Source organism: Spodoptera frugiperda, chromosome 18, assembly GCF_023101765.2.
Source record: "Spodoptera frugiperda isolate SF20-4 chromosome 18, AGI-APGP_CSIRO_Sfru_2.0, whole genome shotgun sequence".
In the NCBI taxonomy this organism is placed as follows: Eukaryota; Metazoa; Arthropoda; class Insecta; order Lepidoptera; family Noctuidae; genus Spodoptera; species Spodoptera frugiperda.
Window position 1 is genome coordinate 8,178,959 of NC_064229.1, and position 16,541 is coordinate 8,195,499.

Genomic DNA, 16,541 nt, shown 5'->3' on the forward strand with positions numbered 1-16,541 from the left:
CTTCACCGTTTGTCAGTGGTGTCTAAATAATCTTAGAAACGTACTTACGTGTAACTCGGAAAACGCCACATTGGTACTTGCCGTTGGCAGATTTCGAACTCGCACTCTCATGTATGTATCAAGCGGGCGTCTTAAAATCTCCGGGCCAGCACGACTTCTATAAACAGTGATCATAATGTACTTATTTTTGTAATTGAGTTCCTAGATTTGGATTATTTTCGAATAGCGGGCGAAGCCGCAGGCAGAAACTAAATGAATTAAAATATAATTAATTTTAAATACACATTTGCAACCGGAAAGAAATTGTGGACATTTTATAAGTCACTTCTTTTCTTATGAAGGAGTATTGAAAACTTTTTGCGTCCTTCTACTGCTTAGGCTGGACGAGGCTGAAATTACCGCAAAGAATTAAACGCATTGTTACGTTTGCCTAGACGTGTAACGTAGGGTTCTTAACACGTTAACTGCCATGTAGGTGTACCCGGTGACCTACGTTAGTGGAGGATTTGCCTTCAACAGTTTTTTAATGGCTGTAGAAAAAAAGACTTAAAGACCGAAAATACTTTTTAAACAGACTGAACCTAACTACAAAGTTGTCTATCAATTCAGCCTTAGCTACTGAGACCCAGTGCATTGGTTTTTAATTGGCGCATTAATAAGATGTGGGCAGTTATCTGATGGCTTTAATTAAACCCTACATTAATTACATTATAATTACGGGCGGACAATGACGCCACCTGTCGGTGGAATGCCAAACTAACGATCGATACATCGATCGATCGATCGCTACCTATAAAATGTGCGCCGGCGCACCGAGTAAAATACGTCAGTTGCTACTATTAAAGTGTCTGGATGTTTATAATAATTTCGCGAATTTAATTTATATGGACATTTTTATTATGAAATATTTTTGCTTTATTATCCAGGTACTTACATATTTAAAGATATTTTTTCATTAATTCTATTTTATTAGGGAAGAGCTATTTGATAATAGTCTTTATCAGAGTGCTGTGGTCATCTGCACTAGTACTTACCCTTGTATCACTGAAATACCTAATTCTATGAAAACCGCTATTTCGTCTGTAAAAAAACAAAAAGTACTATCGGTTTATCCATACGTGATTTCTTCTACATACATGGGAAAATATAGTATACTTATTCGTAGTGCCATATAGAACGTATCAAAGTACCAATAGAAACTCAAACCTCTATTTAAGTTGCAATAGATTCATTTTAACTCACTATCTATGGTTAGGTTTACCTCAGGTCCCACAATCAACACTAGTGCCATAAAACCTACACCTCTAAATCAGAATTTTATCTTCTAAAATTAACACTCCAATCGATCAGTTCGACACATGTATCAAACAGCATAAAACGCAAACGAAATTAATCCTTATAGCTATCAATTTAAGAACTCCAGTGACTGCAAATAAACTATTGTATTAAAACCTTCTAATTTCTTATAAAATGATTGGAAGTTAAAGGAAAATAATCGTTATGTTGTGGGACAGAAGAATCAAAACAACAGTAAATAAATATTGGCGTTTGAAAGTTAAATATTGCTGCGGCGGGTGCGCGAGCGCACAATAGCAAACAACGCCATCTGCCGGCGCGGGTGCGCGTCGATCATGGGCCGCGCGACGAAAAAATCGCGTCGCCGAGCTCTATTGATACGACATTGACGGATTCGGGGGATCTCGGATAGGGTTGACACTTAACATTTTGGTATTGAAATTGTAAGGATTTTGGTTTTGGATTTTGCAAAGACTGTTATGCTTTCGATTTAATGATAGAAGTTAAAGAGTTAGAATTAAAGTCTTTGTTATAAAACACTGTTTGGAAGCAAATTGAAACAAACTTTTTATTTTGTGTTGGCCGCCAAAATTATGAGAATTCATATCAAAATATCTTGCTTTCTTATATTTGATTGTGGTTTAAGACTTTTTGCAATTCCAATTTTCTCGACTAACATAATTATATCTGGACCTCGTCTACAAAAAACTTTATCTGACAGAGGTGTTGGTCAGTTACCGTCAAACATACAATTCTTTAGTCGACTCTGGAAGAGAAGTGGTTCTGATTGACAAACGTATTCCACTTCGCCATCACCATCCAGCGAAAGCAAAGATTTTGATTTCCAAATAAAACTTTCTCTTGGCGAGCCAGCCCTAATATAATATACATGGCAGAGACGCCGCCATGACATGTTTACGGGCCAATTATTTGTATGGATTCCGCTGCAATAATGATTTCTTGCGTCCGCCCGACTGTCCGGCCGCCGTCCGTCCGTCTGTGCGCCCCGCTTCATATATTCCAACCGTTTTTATCGAACATTTTGAATTTTGATTTTACGCAACTTTGCTCCAAAGATTTATCGTCGATTTACGTAAATTGTGACGGTTAAAAAGTTCAGTTATGCTTAAGTAGATCAGCAGAGGTGAATCGATTTGCAGGCGATTGCAATAAACTTGCGGGCTCCCGTGGTTTCGCCTGAGGGAGTGAGATTATTGAATAGCTGATTGTGAAGGTAATTCTGATTTTGTATTGAGGAGGCGAGGTTTTTGGGCTACTGGGTGATTGGCTTCTAACGGGCTCAATTCTTATTATGATAACTATAATAGAGAAATCATTTATTAGTAAGTTGCTGCAGGTTTGGATACAGAATTGTCAATAGAATACAATATCACCTGTTTTAAATTGTCCAAATTGGTGGCCAGTGGGCTTTACATGTTTAACCTCAATTTACTTTATCACTTCTCACGCACTTCCAAATACGGGCGTTTTTGAGTAAGGTTACTGACAGTCCAGTGCTTCTCCCCTTCCTGATACACCAGCTACGTACTCGTAACTCGTTTGGTGTTCCGGACATTTCCGGATGACACTTATGACACTGAGTGCTTACCGTCAGGTATGCTTGTACTTGGTTATGTAGTTTAGCGCTCATCCAGTAAAATAAAATATTAATTCCCGATTTCACGAACATCTCTTAAATTTGAAGGCTCCTAAACCAAGATTGGTGACATTTAACCTATAAGTGACCTCTAAAGGTAAAGTTAAGGGGATAGTTTAGGTGGTCTCACAAGCTAAGTAACTTTTAGTTATTTAAGATATGATTTAGAGGTGGTTGATGGCAATGGCCTTATATTCCTTTTTACAAAATCCCTTACCTATAACAAAATTAGGTTCTTGAAGACACTCTTATTTATAGGTATACCAATGAGAAAACAACTATCAACATGGTGATTGTTTAACAATAATCAAGTGTTTCAATGTTACTTTTCGATAATCGTATTAGTATCGCATGCACGCAATGTATAGCGAATCTAACTGTGTATGCGCGTGAGTTGAATTTTAATCAATGTTGCACAAATATTAGGATCACTTGTTATCACACTTGTTCTGGTCCATATGGGAATTTTATTATTGGGGAAAGCCTATGTTCAGCAGTGGACTTCTACTCCTAAGTTTTCTACTATTATGCAACTGAACTTGATCCACAGCTGTTTTGCTTTTTAGGACGTTCTTAAACTAAAATAGGGCATCCTTTTGTTAATAATTACTTTAAAGTCCAGACCATGAGACACTTTGTATACTTGTATAACTGAGGAACCGTATTGAGAACTTGGTTAATCAGTCATACTCGTGTACATTTGACCAATAAATGTGGCTGTTATTTCATCTAACTGCAATTATTTTTGTGTTTTTTCAATACTGCTAATACAAAGTAACGTGAAATTGAAGGTATTTGTCCAATCAATATAGCTGTGTAAAGTTGACTGTCCATTGATTTAACACTATGTGACTGTCTATTGGACATACTGACCTTAAACTATTTTGGCGCCATCTGGTGAGTAGAAAAACGAAAGTCTTAACTATAATAGACAAAACAAATAGTCATTAGATTGCTATTGTTAAGTTCTTAATTAAGATATTATGTTGGTTCAATTGTTTTTCATAGTATGTACATAGTTAGTTGTTGCAGGTACATAGTAATTTTAACTATTAATGCAACTGGGGATGTAGCTCAGTGGTAGAGCGTTCGCTTTGCATGTGAAAGGCCCCGGGTTCGATCCCCGGCATCTCCAAAACTACTTTTTGTTTAAAGATTTTTTGGTTTGTATTTTTTTATTTTGATTCAGTTTAGTTTTATAGGTGTTATCAATAACTGGGGATGTAGCTCAGTGGTAGAGCGTTCGCTTTGCATGTGAAAGGCCCCGGGTTCGATCCCCGGCATCTCCAAACTTTTTGATTTTCTATGACATTTTTTTTTGTGTATTTTTATTTCTTTGTATTTATTTCCAGTTATATTCGATTCTGATTGGCGAGCGTTCGAACCTACTAATCAAAGCGCCTAACCTATCTTCATGTTTCGATCTCGTTAAAGGTAATACAAATTCGAACTAAGCTACTTACAAGGGTTTGTCACTACCTCCATGTTTAGCAGAGAGGCAGGTTGGAGATCACAGTTTAAAAAAAACATTTTTTTTTTTATCTGAGAGCGCTATTGTTGCTAGTTTCTTAGTTGGTTCTTTCTTACACCACCATTGGCATGAGTAGTATTGCTATAATATTATATTTACAGAGGCTTATCTAATTATTTGTTAAGTTTTAGGCGTTGTATTACGGTTCTTCGGTTAATAGTAACAAGTTTTTGTTTCGCACTAGGCTCGACCGGAGTGGTACCACAGCCTCACCGAAAACCGACGTGAAACAACGCTTTCGTTATGTTTCGTTGTGTGAGTGAGGTTACCGGAGGCCCAATTCTTCCCTTCCCAATCTTCCCAATCCCCGATTCCCAAACAACTCTTAAATTCCCAACCCCCAAAAAGGCCGGCAACGCACTTGTAACGCCTCTGGTGTTTCAAGTGTACATGGGCGGCGGCGATTGGTTACCATCAGGTGATACGTCTGCTCGTTTCCATAAAAAATAAACTATGTATATAGTTTCTGTCAGCGGCTTTGCCCGCGTTTACCAAATTTTATCAAAACCCGTTCAGTAGTTTCAGCGTAATTGACGGGCAAACATCATATTAGTGTGGATAAGTATAAACACACATTTTTCCTTTTATACATACTATTTGAACAGATTGTACTGATAGTGAAATGAAATAGTATGTTACATTCAATTGCTTCATATATGGGGATGTAGCTCAGTGGTAGAGCGTTCGCTTTGCATGTGAAAGGCCCCGGGTTCGATCCCCGGCATCTCCAATTTATTTGTTAGATTTTGATATTAATTAGCTTTGGTTAAGTTGATTTGGTTCTCGACTACCAACGGATTATTGAGGTGATTTTAGAATGAGAATACATATTCAAGTGCGGGGCAACGTTATAAAAATAGTGGCCATTTTATATATTGTTTTAGGGACTTTTAATTCAAGATTATGTCAGCTCCAAGGTATTTATTTCCATTATTACCGAAAATTTTACTAAGTAATTAAAATGTTTTTTGTATTATTTTAAAGGAATAAAATGTTGCCGGTCTAGTCCCTGAGGGTTAACAAAAAAATTAAGTAAATGTTACCATGCAAGCTTGTAGCTTCACTTAAGAAGAGACTGACGGAAAATTCTATTTGTTCTGTTTGACGTATCAAAAGTAACTTGTGAAAAATACTTTGATTTTGAAACTTTGACATATTATATAAACTTTGTATAAACTATGTTCAATCAGCGAAAGCTGCTGGTTATTAATTAATTAAATTTTCCAAATGAATCCACTTACGTTTGTAGCTAATTAAAATTAACTTACTCTAAAATGAATCTGGAGATGCCGGGGATCGAACCCGGGGCCTTTCACATGCAAAGCGAACGCTCTACCACTGAGCTACATCCCCGTGTGAGTACAACATTCAATTTTTCCAACACATCCACAGCAATTAAAAAACAACTGTTCAAATAAATTAAAAACTTCATCTTCTCGTGTGTACATGCCTTACATGGCTTTTTATAGGTCATCTTTTTTTTGAGGGTGGATAATCGGTCAATGACTTCTCTCCCCTTGGGCGAGTCGAGAGGGAGTGTCAGACTCTAACTGATTAATAACCAGCCCGTTCCTACTCCTGCTTTTCGAGTCAGAGTCGTGGTAACCTGCTAGGCAGCTCCGATTAGCAGGACATCTGCGAGAAGAGGAGATGACAAAAAGTGCGCCCACAAAAAGGAAGTCTGGTCTTTTAAAACTCACATCAATGCAACTCCCACAAAATCTTTATGTATAATAGTGATTCTTAACACCCCAAAAAGTTTGGAGATGCCGGGGATCGAACCCGGGGCCTTTCACATGCAAAGCGAACGCTCTACCACTGAGCTACATCCCCTTGCATTTACTATCATCAATATATACTAGCCGTGTAGTAAATTACAGCAGTTCTATAGTACATTTTACAGTAAAAGCTGTGCAAACAAAATATGAATTCACAAACGACAATTAGAAGCTATTGTTCTTTAAAAGCTAATAATATTTTCATGGCTTTCATAAAATTCCGTATGAAAATGTTGAGTAGCTAGCTGTGGCCATAGATTCTAAGTCTTAACCTTAGGTTATCCGGATTTACCGGGGCTCCGGCTCAGTGCCGGCGTAAGGGCCACTGACACCCCGGGCGAAAATATTGTGGCGCCCACTTGAGGGAAGCAATATCAAGTGTTAGTAGTAGTTTTTCATTTTATTGGCGCCCCCCAGACTTTGTCGCCCTGGGCCATCGGCCCATGTCGCCCCCCCTAACGCCGGCACTGCTCCGGCTTGAAAAGCAGGAGTAGGAACGGTGTGGTTTTTAGTCAGTAAGAGTCTGACAATCCCTCTCGCCTCGCCTAAGGCGAGAGAAGTCATTGAATGATTTTCCGCCCTCAAAAAAGAAATATTAGGGTTAAGATTAAGACCATTGTGGATGTTTCAATTTCTATAATTCAACGGTTGGTATTATTGCAAGTTTTTTTGAGAGAGGAAAATCATCCATTTGGTTCTCCTGCCTTGGACGAGGCGAGAGGGAGTGTCAGACTCTTACTGACTAAAAACCACCCGTTCCTACTCCTGCTTTTCGAGCCGGAGCCCCGGTAAACCCGCAGCTCCGGATCAGGCATCAGCCCTACTGGGCCCCACCTGTAGTAGTCGTGGCCCCAACCGTGCTTAGTTATTTGTGCATTGTCAGTCCTTTGGGGATTGTGGATGGAATGGGAGATTGGGCCTCCAGTAACCTCCCTCACGCCGTGGTGTCACTCGGGTCGAGACGGTCCATTTGTGCCGAAGCATAACTCTCGCCACGTTATGATTTATTTGTTAAAGGGCCCTTGGTCTATGTCACGGACTTTAGTTTATTTATTCAACTGTTTTAAATAGATTTTTCAGTAAAGTAGTGTATTGTATGGGTTCTAAATTATATGGGGATGTAGCTCAGTGGTAGAGCGTTCGCTTTGCATGTGAAAGGCCCCGGGTTCGATCCCCGGCATCTCCAATTTTTTATAGGCTTTCAAAATGGCTTTGGCTACAAAGTTATTTCACCTTTTTTGTTAGGTAGCACATTCGTTTGTTTTCTATAACTGTTTTGTTTCTATAAGTCATCTTGAAGCATGACCAATTTTTTCACGTGGGAGAGTCATACTTGGGCCTGGTGGCCTTGAATGGGCCGGCTCGACCGAAGTGACACCACGACCTTGCAGGAACCGTCCTGAAATAAAGCCTACGTGGTGTGAATGAGGTACTAGAGGTCCAATTCTCTTTCTATATCCAATCCCTAATTCCCAATACCCAATAGGTCGGCAATACACTTGTTACTTCATTTGTGCTGCAGGTGTTTTAATAAGCAGCGCCGATTGCTTGCCATCAGATGACCTGTCTACTTGTTTGCTGTAGGTCAGCCATAGTTATTGTCGGATAGATACAGTGTGGGAGAGCCATGCTTCGACACGTATGGACCGGCTCGACCGGAGTGATGCTATGATCTCATAGAAAAACAACGCTTGCGATGTGTTTCGTTACTGTATAAATGAGGTTACCGGAGACCTAATTATCCCCCTTCCCAATCCTCGATATCCCAACAACCCTTAAATTCCTAACCCCTAAAAGGCCGACAACGCACTTGTAACGCCTCTGGTGTTTAGGGTGTCTATGGGCGGCGGCGATTGCTTACCATCTCTGCTCATTTACCGCCTTATACCATAAAAATTGATAATATCCTCTTATGAGGACAGATAATTTGTAATACCGTACATAAAATCTATTTGTCCAGGTGTAAACACATACAGTATTATAAGTAGTTTTCATTTAGCATTAGGTAGTACATTATAGTTATAGATAACACACGGGGATGTAGCTCAGTGGTAGAGCGTTCGCTTTGCATGTGAAAGGCCCCGGGTTCGATCCCCGGCATCTCCAAAACTACTTTTTTATGTTCAAACTTAGATGTGTTTTATTTTGCCTCAGATAGGTTTTATTACTGTATTCTACTATAACTTGTCCTGGGAGGTTTTCGATATATTAAAATAACCCTGTATAACTATTGAAGTTAAAACTAAGTTTTTTAATAAGAAAAATCTTAAGAAGTTCCTCGATTTTAAATGAACGTGTACCAGGGTGGCAGAAGAAGCAAGGAATTACAATATAGGGCTCAGGTCGGAGGCCCGGCGGCTTTGTAGGCGGGTCACGCTCCTCTATCGATCCTCGCTGAGGTGCCGTGAGACGTGCTGGACCAGGGTTTTCCTGCAAAGGGCCAAGACGCGGTGTGAAGCGCTGAAATTAGAAAAAGATAGGTTTAATTCTTGTAAAGTTGTGTAAGAGTTTGGTTGAAAATAGATTTGTGTATTTTTTCTACACATAGCTTAGCACTGGTGGAAACGGACTTAATTAAGCTGTTTTATATAATTTTTATATAAAAAGATGCGTGCTATAGATGCGTACTATGGATGGTTTCCCTAGTATCGATACATCGCATACTCAAGCTGCGCATCTTCCTCGCACAGCTACATAGCTTAGTATCAGTGGAAACGGTTTAGCTATTACATCTTCTTAGCAACTTAACAACGTCACGCCTTTCATTAGGCAGAGGTGCTCACTACGACACGTAATGCCGCTATACAATGTACACCCACTTTTCACTATTTGTGTTATAAGTCCCACGTAATCATCTTCATAGCATAGCTACATAGCACATCTCTGGTACAAAATTACCCTTATGACTCTCACCTCCTAACTTCATCTAGACAAAGATTAATCTATAAACAATTAATATTAACATACATATAAGGAATCAACATATTAACTACTATTAAAGCCGTCCTTGACTGGTGCTTGAAGGTCCAAATCCTACACAACCTGAATTCAACCTTAGCCTCATAATCGTAAGGTTCTATTCAACTCTGTAGGTTGATATGTGAATATTTGCCATTATGTATTCTGGGCGCGTATTGGTGGATCGATGAAACGAGGAAATGGAGACTCGGAGGCTTCATGTTATGCTGAAAACTTCAGGCTTTGTTGCCAACGTAATATTGGAGGGTTTCTTCCTGAAGGGGTAGGCAGAAGTGGTAGCATTTTGTTATTTACGTTGTTTGTAATTTGGATAGTCTTGTTGATTAAGTGTAGTGATGAAGTCAGATTTGTATCGTAAGATAAAATGGTGTACTGGAATTAGCTGTAAAATGTCACATTGTTAGGTTTTATAAATGAATAAAACTACCGAATTTTACGAATTCTGGTGCATTACCTTCAAAGAAAAGAGCGTGTAAAATGTCACATTGTTAGGTTTTATAAATGAATAAAACTACCGAATTTTACGAATTCTGTGTACATCAACTTCAAACCTTAAAAAATAGAGCGTATTCCTATTTTAAAGACTGGCAACGTAGTTGTGACTCCTCAGATGTAGCGGTCGCTTACCATCAGATACCCTCGGTTCATTTGTTTGTTTATTTCATAAAAAAACTCTTGTTATTGTGTTGATTAATCATACAAAATTAATTTTTAACATAGTTAACAGGTCATCAAATATCGGCTTTGAAGGGCAAGGTCCTGAATTTCTGGAACGTGAAACTTCAATGATTCGTCTTTCGCCACGTAGGACTCGTCACGTAGCTGATCGTGCCCTTGAGGCTATAGCAGTGGAAGACTTTGACCCTGGTTGAGGCAACGTCACATTCGTTGTGGGTTTAGGCTATACGATAACATGATATTTAATATAATTTTTGATAAGAGAGAATGAGCTTTATTCAGACTTTGATAACGTTCAATTTTTGAAAATTTAAACAGCATTATTCTTGTATTCCTTGTTGTATAACAAATGAGACTTGGAAAAATCGTCCAAATATGTATATGAGTCGAGATGTTTTCCCCGATAGGTTTCTTACATACATACGATTATAAATCTGAAATGATTGGTATTTATCATAACAAGGTTTTCGTAGTTGGTACTTAATTACTATACTAATAGTGATGATTTCTTTTTAACACGCTTTTATTAGTTTTCTCCCACTTACATTCAGACATTATATCTTTACTTCGTCACATAATCCTCGCTAGCTCTGTAAATAAGCGTAAACCGTAATACTAGAATAGAATAACTCCCACAATAAGAATTGAAAACATTATCTATCTACGTAGCTCGTAGCGCTACGCCGTAGCAGCGCTACGCTCATAAAACAGGCATATTCTATAACGTTCAAAACTAATTTATTAGCATCAGTGACCCAGAATGCTCCGTTAGTACCACGCCTTCCCGCCAATCGCCGCGCCCCACGCCTCGCGAGCCCCTCAACCGACCAATCGGAGAGCGCTGTTCGAAATTTAAAACGTCATAGTAGACGTATACCCGTTTCTGTCACTCTTGATCCGTTCGCACCTCGGTTCGGACGTTTTTTATCTTCGATAATGTTTCGTATGTATGAAAATGTAATTTGTTTTTTACCTTGTAGTATTAAAATGTTTTATTTTTATTATTTGATCAAAGAATCGTTATAGGGTATTAGTATAAGTTTCATAATTGATGGTTATTAACAAGATACAATTTAGGTTCGTTTAAAAAATGAATTAAGTGTACATTTATAATTTCGTCACGGTCGAGTAATTGGCTTGGGTCCGTTAGCATAAATGTAGGATAAGAATTTAGCGAAAAAAATATATGTAAACCAATTTACTTACATTAATCTACTTCAAAAATAGTTTATGAAGTAGATAAATCATATTGATGTCACTTTGACTGAGTCACAAGTTATTTATAGCTTTATTAATATTTTTAATACAGAAATATATGCACGGGTTAGGGGTGTCTCTCCCAATATTTCCTACTCACTTTAGGGGTGTCACTTGACATCTTCTTAAAGTACTAAATCAGAATTACAAGCTTTTTAAGGTGACCGTCATTGTAATACCACCAGTTTACGAAGACTGTTTGTAGTGATCATTTTGTTTGCGTCCAGGGGTCTAGTTATTTTGGTGGTTGCCCCCCTCTTGCGGATATGAATTTTATAAAAAAAAGTGTTAAGTAGTGGGTTGGATGCATAGTCAGGGATGAAAGGGTGGAACTAAGTTATGTGTTTTATAAACTTTTTTTTTGGGAAAAATATGTTGATAATACTTCAACAGATTTTGGGTAAAATGCGTTCAATTTGTGTGATTCGCTTATCCTTTTTACGTATGTTTAATGTTCGAAAATATATAGAGGGTTTTTAAAATTAGCCTTTATTTCAATGACATTAAAAACCAAATTACACACGTAACTAATTATATCAGTAATTACAATTTACATTAAAACAAGGACAGTAAAACTACCCAATAAATTGCAGTACATTTAAAAACGAGTCATTCTTCAATTATGTGAAAAAATAACATGAAAGCCGACACCGTCTCAATTACATACAACATTGGAACAAAGTCAGAACACCGTTACAGCTTACTCACACCTCTGCCATTCTGTCTGCAATTATTATACACATGACCAACTAATTATGACCTCTGCAAACACATACATAACCCCCTTAAGTCCCCTAAGACACTTAAACATAGAGAGCGGAGGAAGCTCAATTTATAATGGCCGCTATCATTGCAATGACAGTTAGAAATGTCAAAACATTTTAGTGTTAGGTCGTAGGTTAGAATGTAAAGCGTGAGAATATTTTACTTTTTTTTTGCTGTTACGGTACTAGGAACTTATTTTAGTCGGCCGCTTTTAATGCAGTGCGCGTAATAAAGTCAGTAGTTAGTCATCAATGTTGTTTCTGGTCGTTCGAAATTTATTTTTAGAATGTCTCTTGTGTTCTTAAAAAAGTTAGTTTGACATCTTTTTTGAGAATAGCTCTATTTTTTGTTTGAATTTATCGAGTAAAAAATGTCTTTTTATTGAGTTGTGAATGAATAGTTAATAATGTCTTTTATTGCTATAAAAAACGCAGTGTTGTAGTGAATTTTAAAATATTACGTTACTTTGTAAAGACAATTAAGAGACACCTAATTAAAAAACCCCTGAACCCCTTGCTCTACATTCGTTACAGAAAAACCGCATTCTTTCGCACATGTAACATTTCGGCGTACGTAATTAGGGCACACCCCATAACAGCGGGACGTACTAGGAACGTGCCACGCTCCCGCGTCACGTAAGCCTAACCCAATTACTTCGACGTGATGTTCAGATATTCGACAGCACGCTCCGTGCAGCGTAGTCGGGCTTGTTTCGTATGCCCGCCGTATGGCCGGGCCGGTTCGGCGCACACATCCACCGCACGCCGTATAGTTTTGATACCAGATCCTCAATGACCGCTGGACCGACAGACCCGCCACACGTGTTTTTACCTCCGGCGACGTATTACCAAAATGCATGTAAATAGTGACGCATGCACTCGCGCGTGTATCCGATCGTGTTGTAGCGCGCGGGAAAAGTTTGGCAGTTGACATTCGCGCGCTTTACTCCCTTTTTCATTTTTTTTTTCTAACGCGTGTGCGGCTGCGGTAGGCCGTTTGTGTGACTGTGTCGGTACTGAAAAGTGAAAAGTGGGGAAAATTTAACTCGACCGTTGTGTACGTGTTTGTTGAATGATTTTTGTGTATCTGTGTTTATTGCGACTTGGATATTTTAATTAATATCGGTAAATATTCTCATTTTAATTCGTGTTATAGAATATTGAGGCATAATTAGGCAGAATGTTTAAATAAAAAATATAGGTTGTCACCAAGTGAGATATAACATTTACGTCCCACAACTCAAATAAGTATTTTACTACAAACAATTCTAAACATCATAAAACTCAATAGAACCGTCTCTTGCGCATGCTCAGTACAAACATCTGTTATTACTTAACAAACAAAAAAACCTGTTAATTTTAAATCCCTTGAGGTTAACAAAACATTAACGCAATATTTAGGCGCTGTACAAATATAATCGCCGTGCCACTAATAAGTGCCGAATTGACAGCCGGAGACAATCACTAGAGTGCGCATACGCACGCTTTATGTCAATAAATTCTATGTTCTTTCTATCGGCTGTGTACTTAGGGCATTTCTTTGGAAAACTTCTATCGAAACTATCATGTTGTTTGTTTAATAATAATACGTATAAAAAATCTTGGTGTCTGGTTTCTGGTTGTGGAAAAGTTTCCTAAGATTTATTTATAATAATAAATATTAGTTTTGTTACGGTAGGTCCGTTGTGCTAATTTCCTCATATTACATAATTATTTATTCGTTCAAATATGACTTAATTAGTTATTTGAATATCGTGTGGTTTATTTATAAGTTAATGTATGAGTATGGTGTTACACCATATTAGGTAATTTTGTTTAAAAATAAATATACTTTTTTAAATGCGAGTTTTAAACCGACATTTTTGGATTGGGGGCAGGAACTTAACTTTCATTTAGATACATTAACTTTAGCACCAGTTGATTAGTTAAGAATTAAGACCTCATTAAAATCTCGGATGAATACTACATATTGTTATAATTAAACCATACTTCAATAAATAAAATGACTTTTGTAAAGTTAGACTTCTTATTCTGCGAAAACAAATATACTTAGGGAGAACGTAAATAATTTCTGCCTTCAATTATAATTGTATTTATAATAAGTACTTAAATTTCCTAACCCACTATTTGTGTCGCCAGCCTTTTAGGGCCAGCAACGGACTTATAACGCCTCTAGTGTTTCGGGTGTCTATAGGAGACGGCGATTGTTTATCATCAGGTGATCCATTAGCTTATTTGCCGCCCTAGATATCGTCATAAAAATTGTAATTAGATTATCAACCATCTCTACATTACAATCTCCACGCTTAGCAAGCGTGTTGGAGATCGAAGTTTAAAAGGTTTAGGTTTATAAGAAGGTGTTGTAGCTCAGCTTCTCACATAAATATCCTTTCATCATCTAAATATATAAAGGGGCATAGTTAGAGTGGGTATAGTAAGTATACTAAGAGTACTATACCCACGACGGGAAGAGAGAAATTTCTATTTTATTCGGCTGTTACCACAAAATCTATAAAAATAGTGATCTACCATTATCATACCTTTCCTATAAACCTTACAATGTTGATGTAACTTGATTATTTTGTTATCTTGACCATTAGCTCTCACGACATCTAGCAGGGCTGCAGTGTCCCGGAGCGAAGCCCTAGGGGGCCTCTAGATCAAGGCATTACTTCTATACTTTTTACTTCGTTAGTTACAAATTGTAGATAAGACAAAAATAGGTATAGAATGTGTTAAATGTTGTTTAAAGTCTAGTTTGTGAGATATTTTATATGGAGATTATAAATTGTTTAGCTTGTATTTGGTTGAAACTATAACAAATAAATTAAAATGTAGTTAAGCTTAAGCTTCCAACCGCAGTTTTGCTTGCATAGTCAAAGAAAAAAAAACAGTCTATCTGTCCTAGTATGGTTCAGGCTTACCAGAAAGTGCTGCTGCACGGACTCTATTAAATATGTAATTTCTAGCTCTTAAAACACCCGGAGTTGCGGACTGGTCACCGTGGCTCCGGCTTGAAAAGCATAAACAGGATTAGGATGGTTTTTAGTCAGTAAAAGTCTGACACTCTTTCTCGCCTCGCTCAAGGCGGCAGAAATCATTGGATTATTTTCTCTCCCTCAAAAAAAAGCTCTTAAGGCAGCCGTGGGAAGAGTAAGGGAAATATATTCTACTCTGCTATCTATCAAATCATGTATCTATGTATTTATTTCGGTGTTACATTACACGCCATTCGTCGGCATCAATCAAACGCACGTACCGAATTCTAGCTGTGAAGTTCAAAGTTCAATTCCGTGCTGAAGTAATCGTTATTTTATAATCTTTGTGAATTGTGGCGTTGTATCTTATTTGCAGTTTACAGATTAACAATAGTTTTTGTATTAGGTTGTACAATAGTTTTGCTTAAAGCATATTAAGTGACTAGAAAACATGTATGTTTTTTTCTCCTAGCATCAATCGTCATAATAATATATACTTATTCAATATTTTATATGTCGTTGTGGCCCGGAGGAGGCTTCTCATGCAAGAGGATGCAGTATCGAACCTTACCAACGGCAAGTACCAATGTGACTTTTTCCGAGTTTTATGTACTTTCAAATATTATTTAGACACCACTGACAAACAGCAAAAGAAAACATCGTGAGGAAAACTGAGCTTATAATTTCTAATTATATGTTTGAAATCGCCAATCTGTATTGAGCAAGCGTAGTGATTAATGTTCAAACCTTCTCCGTGCGAGAAGAGGCCTTTGGTCAGCAGTGGCCAATAATAGGCTGTTGATGTTGTCAAATATCTTACATTTCCCAATTCTAGTGTATTTTAAGAGAGGTGCATATTATATAAATGTAATATCTTATTGTCCCCTGTAGTCTTTAGGCAGTGAGCCCATTGCCATTACACTGGACATCTTTTTAAACCGATCGACTTAGCCGCGGACTACCGATCGGGTTACTGGGCCCCAGCTCGAAAAGCAGGAGTAGAAACGGAGTAGTTTTGAGTCAGTTAGAGTCTTGACAGTCCCTCTCGCCTCACCCAAGGCGATAGAAAACATTGGATGATTTGTCACCTTAAAAAAGAAAAGACCAAAACCTAAAAATTTAAAGAGTTTCCGAAAACCTCAAAATGTTAAGATTCCTTTCCCAACTCTACAATGAGACATTCTAGTTGCTTACCAGTTTGTAAGCCACGGTCTGACGTAGACACCGAATATATAAGTATACATAGTTCTTCAGATCCTATGTAATTAAATACTAATTTCTTTCAAGACAAACGCACGTCACGCCACGCCATGTTTGAGCACACCTCGTCATCATACTCATATTTACCGATGATTTACGATGTTAGCCGAACTTCAAAGTTCGTTGCGCTATCTCTCACGGGCACTCGGCAGAACAAATACTAACCGTTATAATAATATTTTATTTGCACACAAATTGATTGCATTCATTATACTTTGATCTCGATGGCAATCGACTGGAAATATCGGATTTTATTTGTTTTATGGGATGTGGGATTTTACGTTTTTGATTAGTTGATTAGGCTAATCAAGGTTTTTGGTGTGTTTGTCTTTGTGAATATGATACGGTGGAAACATAATACTA

The 16,541-nt window shown here is 37.7% G+C and overlaps 1 protein-coding gene and 7 non-coding genes across 10 annotated transcripts in view; 6 read left to right on the top strand and 2 right to left on the bottom strand.

Moving 5' to 3' along the window:
- The first annotated feature begins 4,016 nt into the window (after positions 1-4,016).
- Positions 4,017-4,088, top strand: Trnaa-ugc (transfer RNA alanine (anticodon UGC)). Its single transcript has one exon. It is a non-coding gene; the product is annotated as a tRNA-Ala (tRNA).
- An 82-nt stretch (positions 4,089-4,170) lies between these two features.
- Positions 4,171-4,242, top strand: Trnaa-ugc (transfer RNA alanine (anticodon UGC)). Its single transcript has one exon. It is a non-coding gene; the product is annotated as a tRNA-Ala (tRNA).
- Positions 4,243-5,142: 900 nt separating this feature from the next.
- Trnaa-ugc (transfer RNA alanine (anticodon UGC)) lies at positions 5,143-5,214 on the top strand. The gene has a single exon. It is a non-coding gene; the product is annotated as a tRNA-Ala (tRNA).
- A 551-nt stretch (positions 5,215-5,765) lies between these two features.
- On the bottom strand, positions 5,766-5,837 carry Trnaa-ugc (transfer RNA alanine (anticodon UGC)). The gene has a single exon. It is a non-coding gene; the product is annotated as a tRNA-Ala (tRNA).
- Positions 5,838-6,245: 408 nt separating this feature from the next.
- Trnaa-ugc (transfer RNA alanine (anticodon UGC)) lies at positions 6,246-6,317 on the bottom strand. The gene has a single exon. It is a non-coding gene; the product is annotated as a tRNA-Ala (tRNA).
- A 1,059-nt stretch (positions 6,318-7,376) lies between these two features.
- On the top strand, positions 7,377-7,448 carry Trnaa-ugc (transfer RNA alanine (anticodon UGC)). Its single transcript has one exon. It is a non-coding gene; the product is annotated as a tRNA-Ala (tRNA).
- An 848-nt stretch (positions 7,449-8,296) lies between these two features.
- Positions 8,297-8,368, top strand: Trnaa-ugc (transfer RNA alanine (anticodon UGC)). Its single transcript has one exon. It is a non-coding gene; the product is annotated as a tRNA-Ala (tRNA).
- A 4,363-nt stretch (positions 8,369-12,731) lies between these two features.
- The window catches only part of LOC118277959 (protein trachealess), a 172,482-nt gene continuing 168,672 nt past the window's right edge, over positions 12,732-16,541 (top strand). For 2 of the 3 annotated variants that reach the window (XM_050700310.1, XM_050700311.1), the window contains exon 1: positions 12,732-13,065. The gene's annotated coding sequence lies outside the window, so the exon portion shown is untranslated. The remainder of the gene's footprint in view (positions 13,066-16,541) is intronic. The other variant, XM_050700313.1, reaches the window with a different exon arrangement.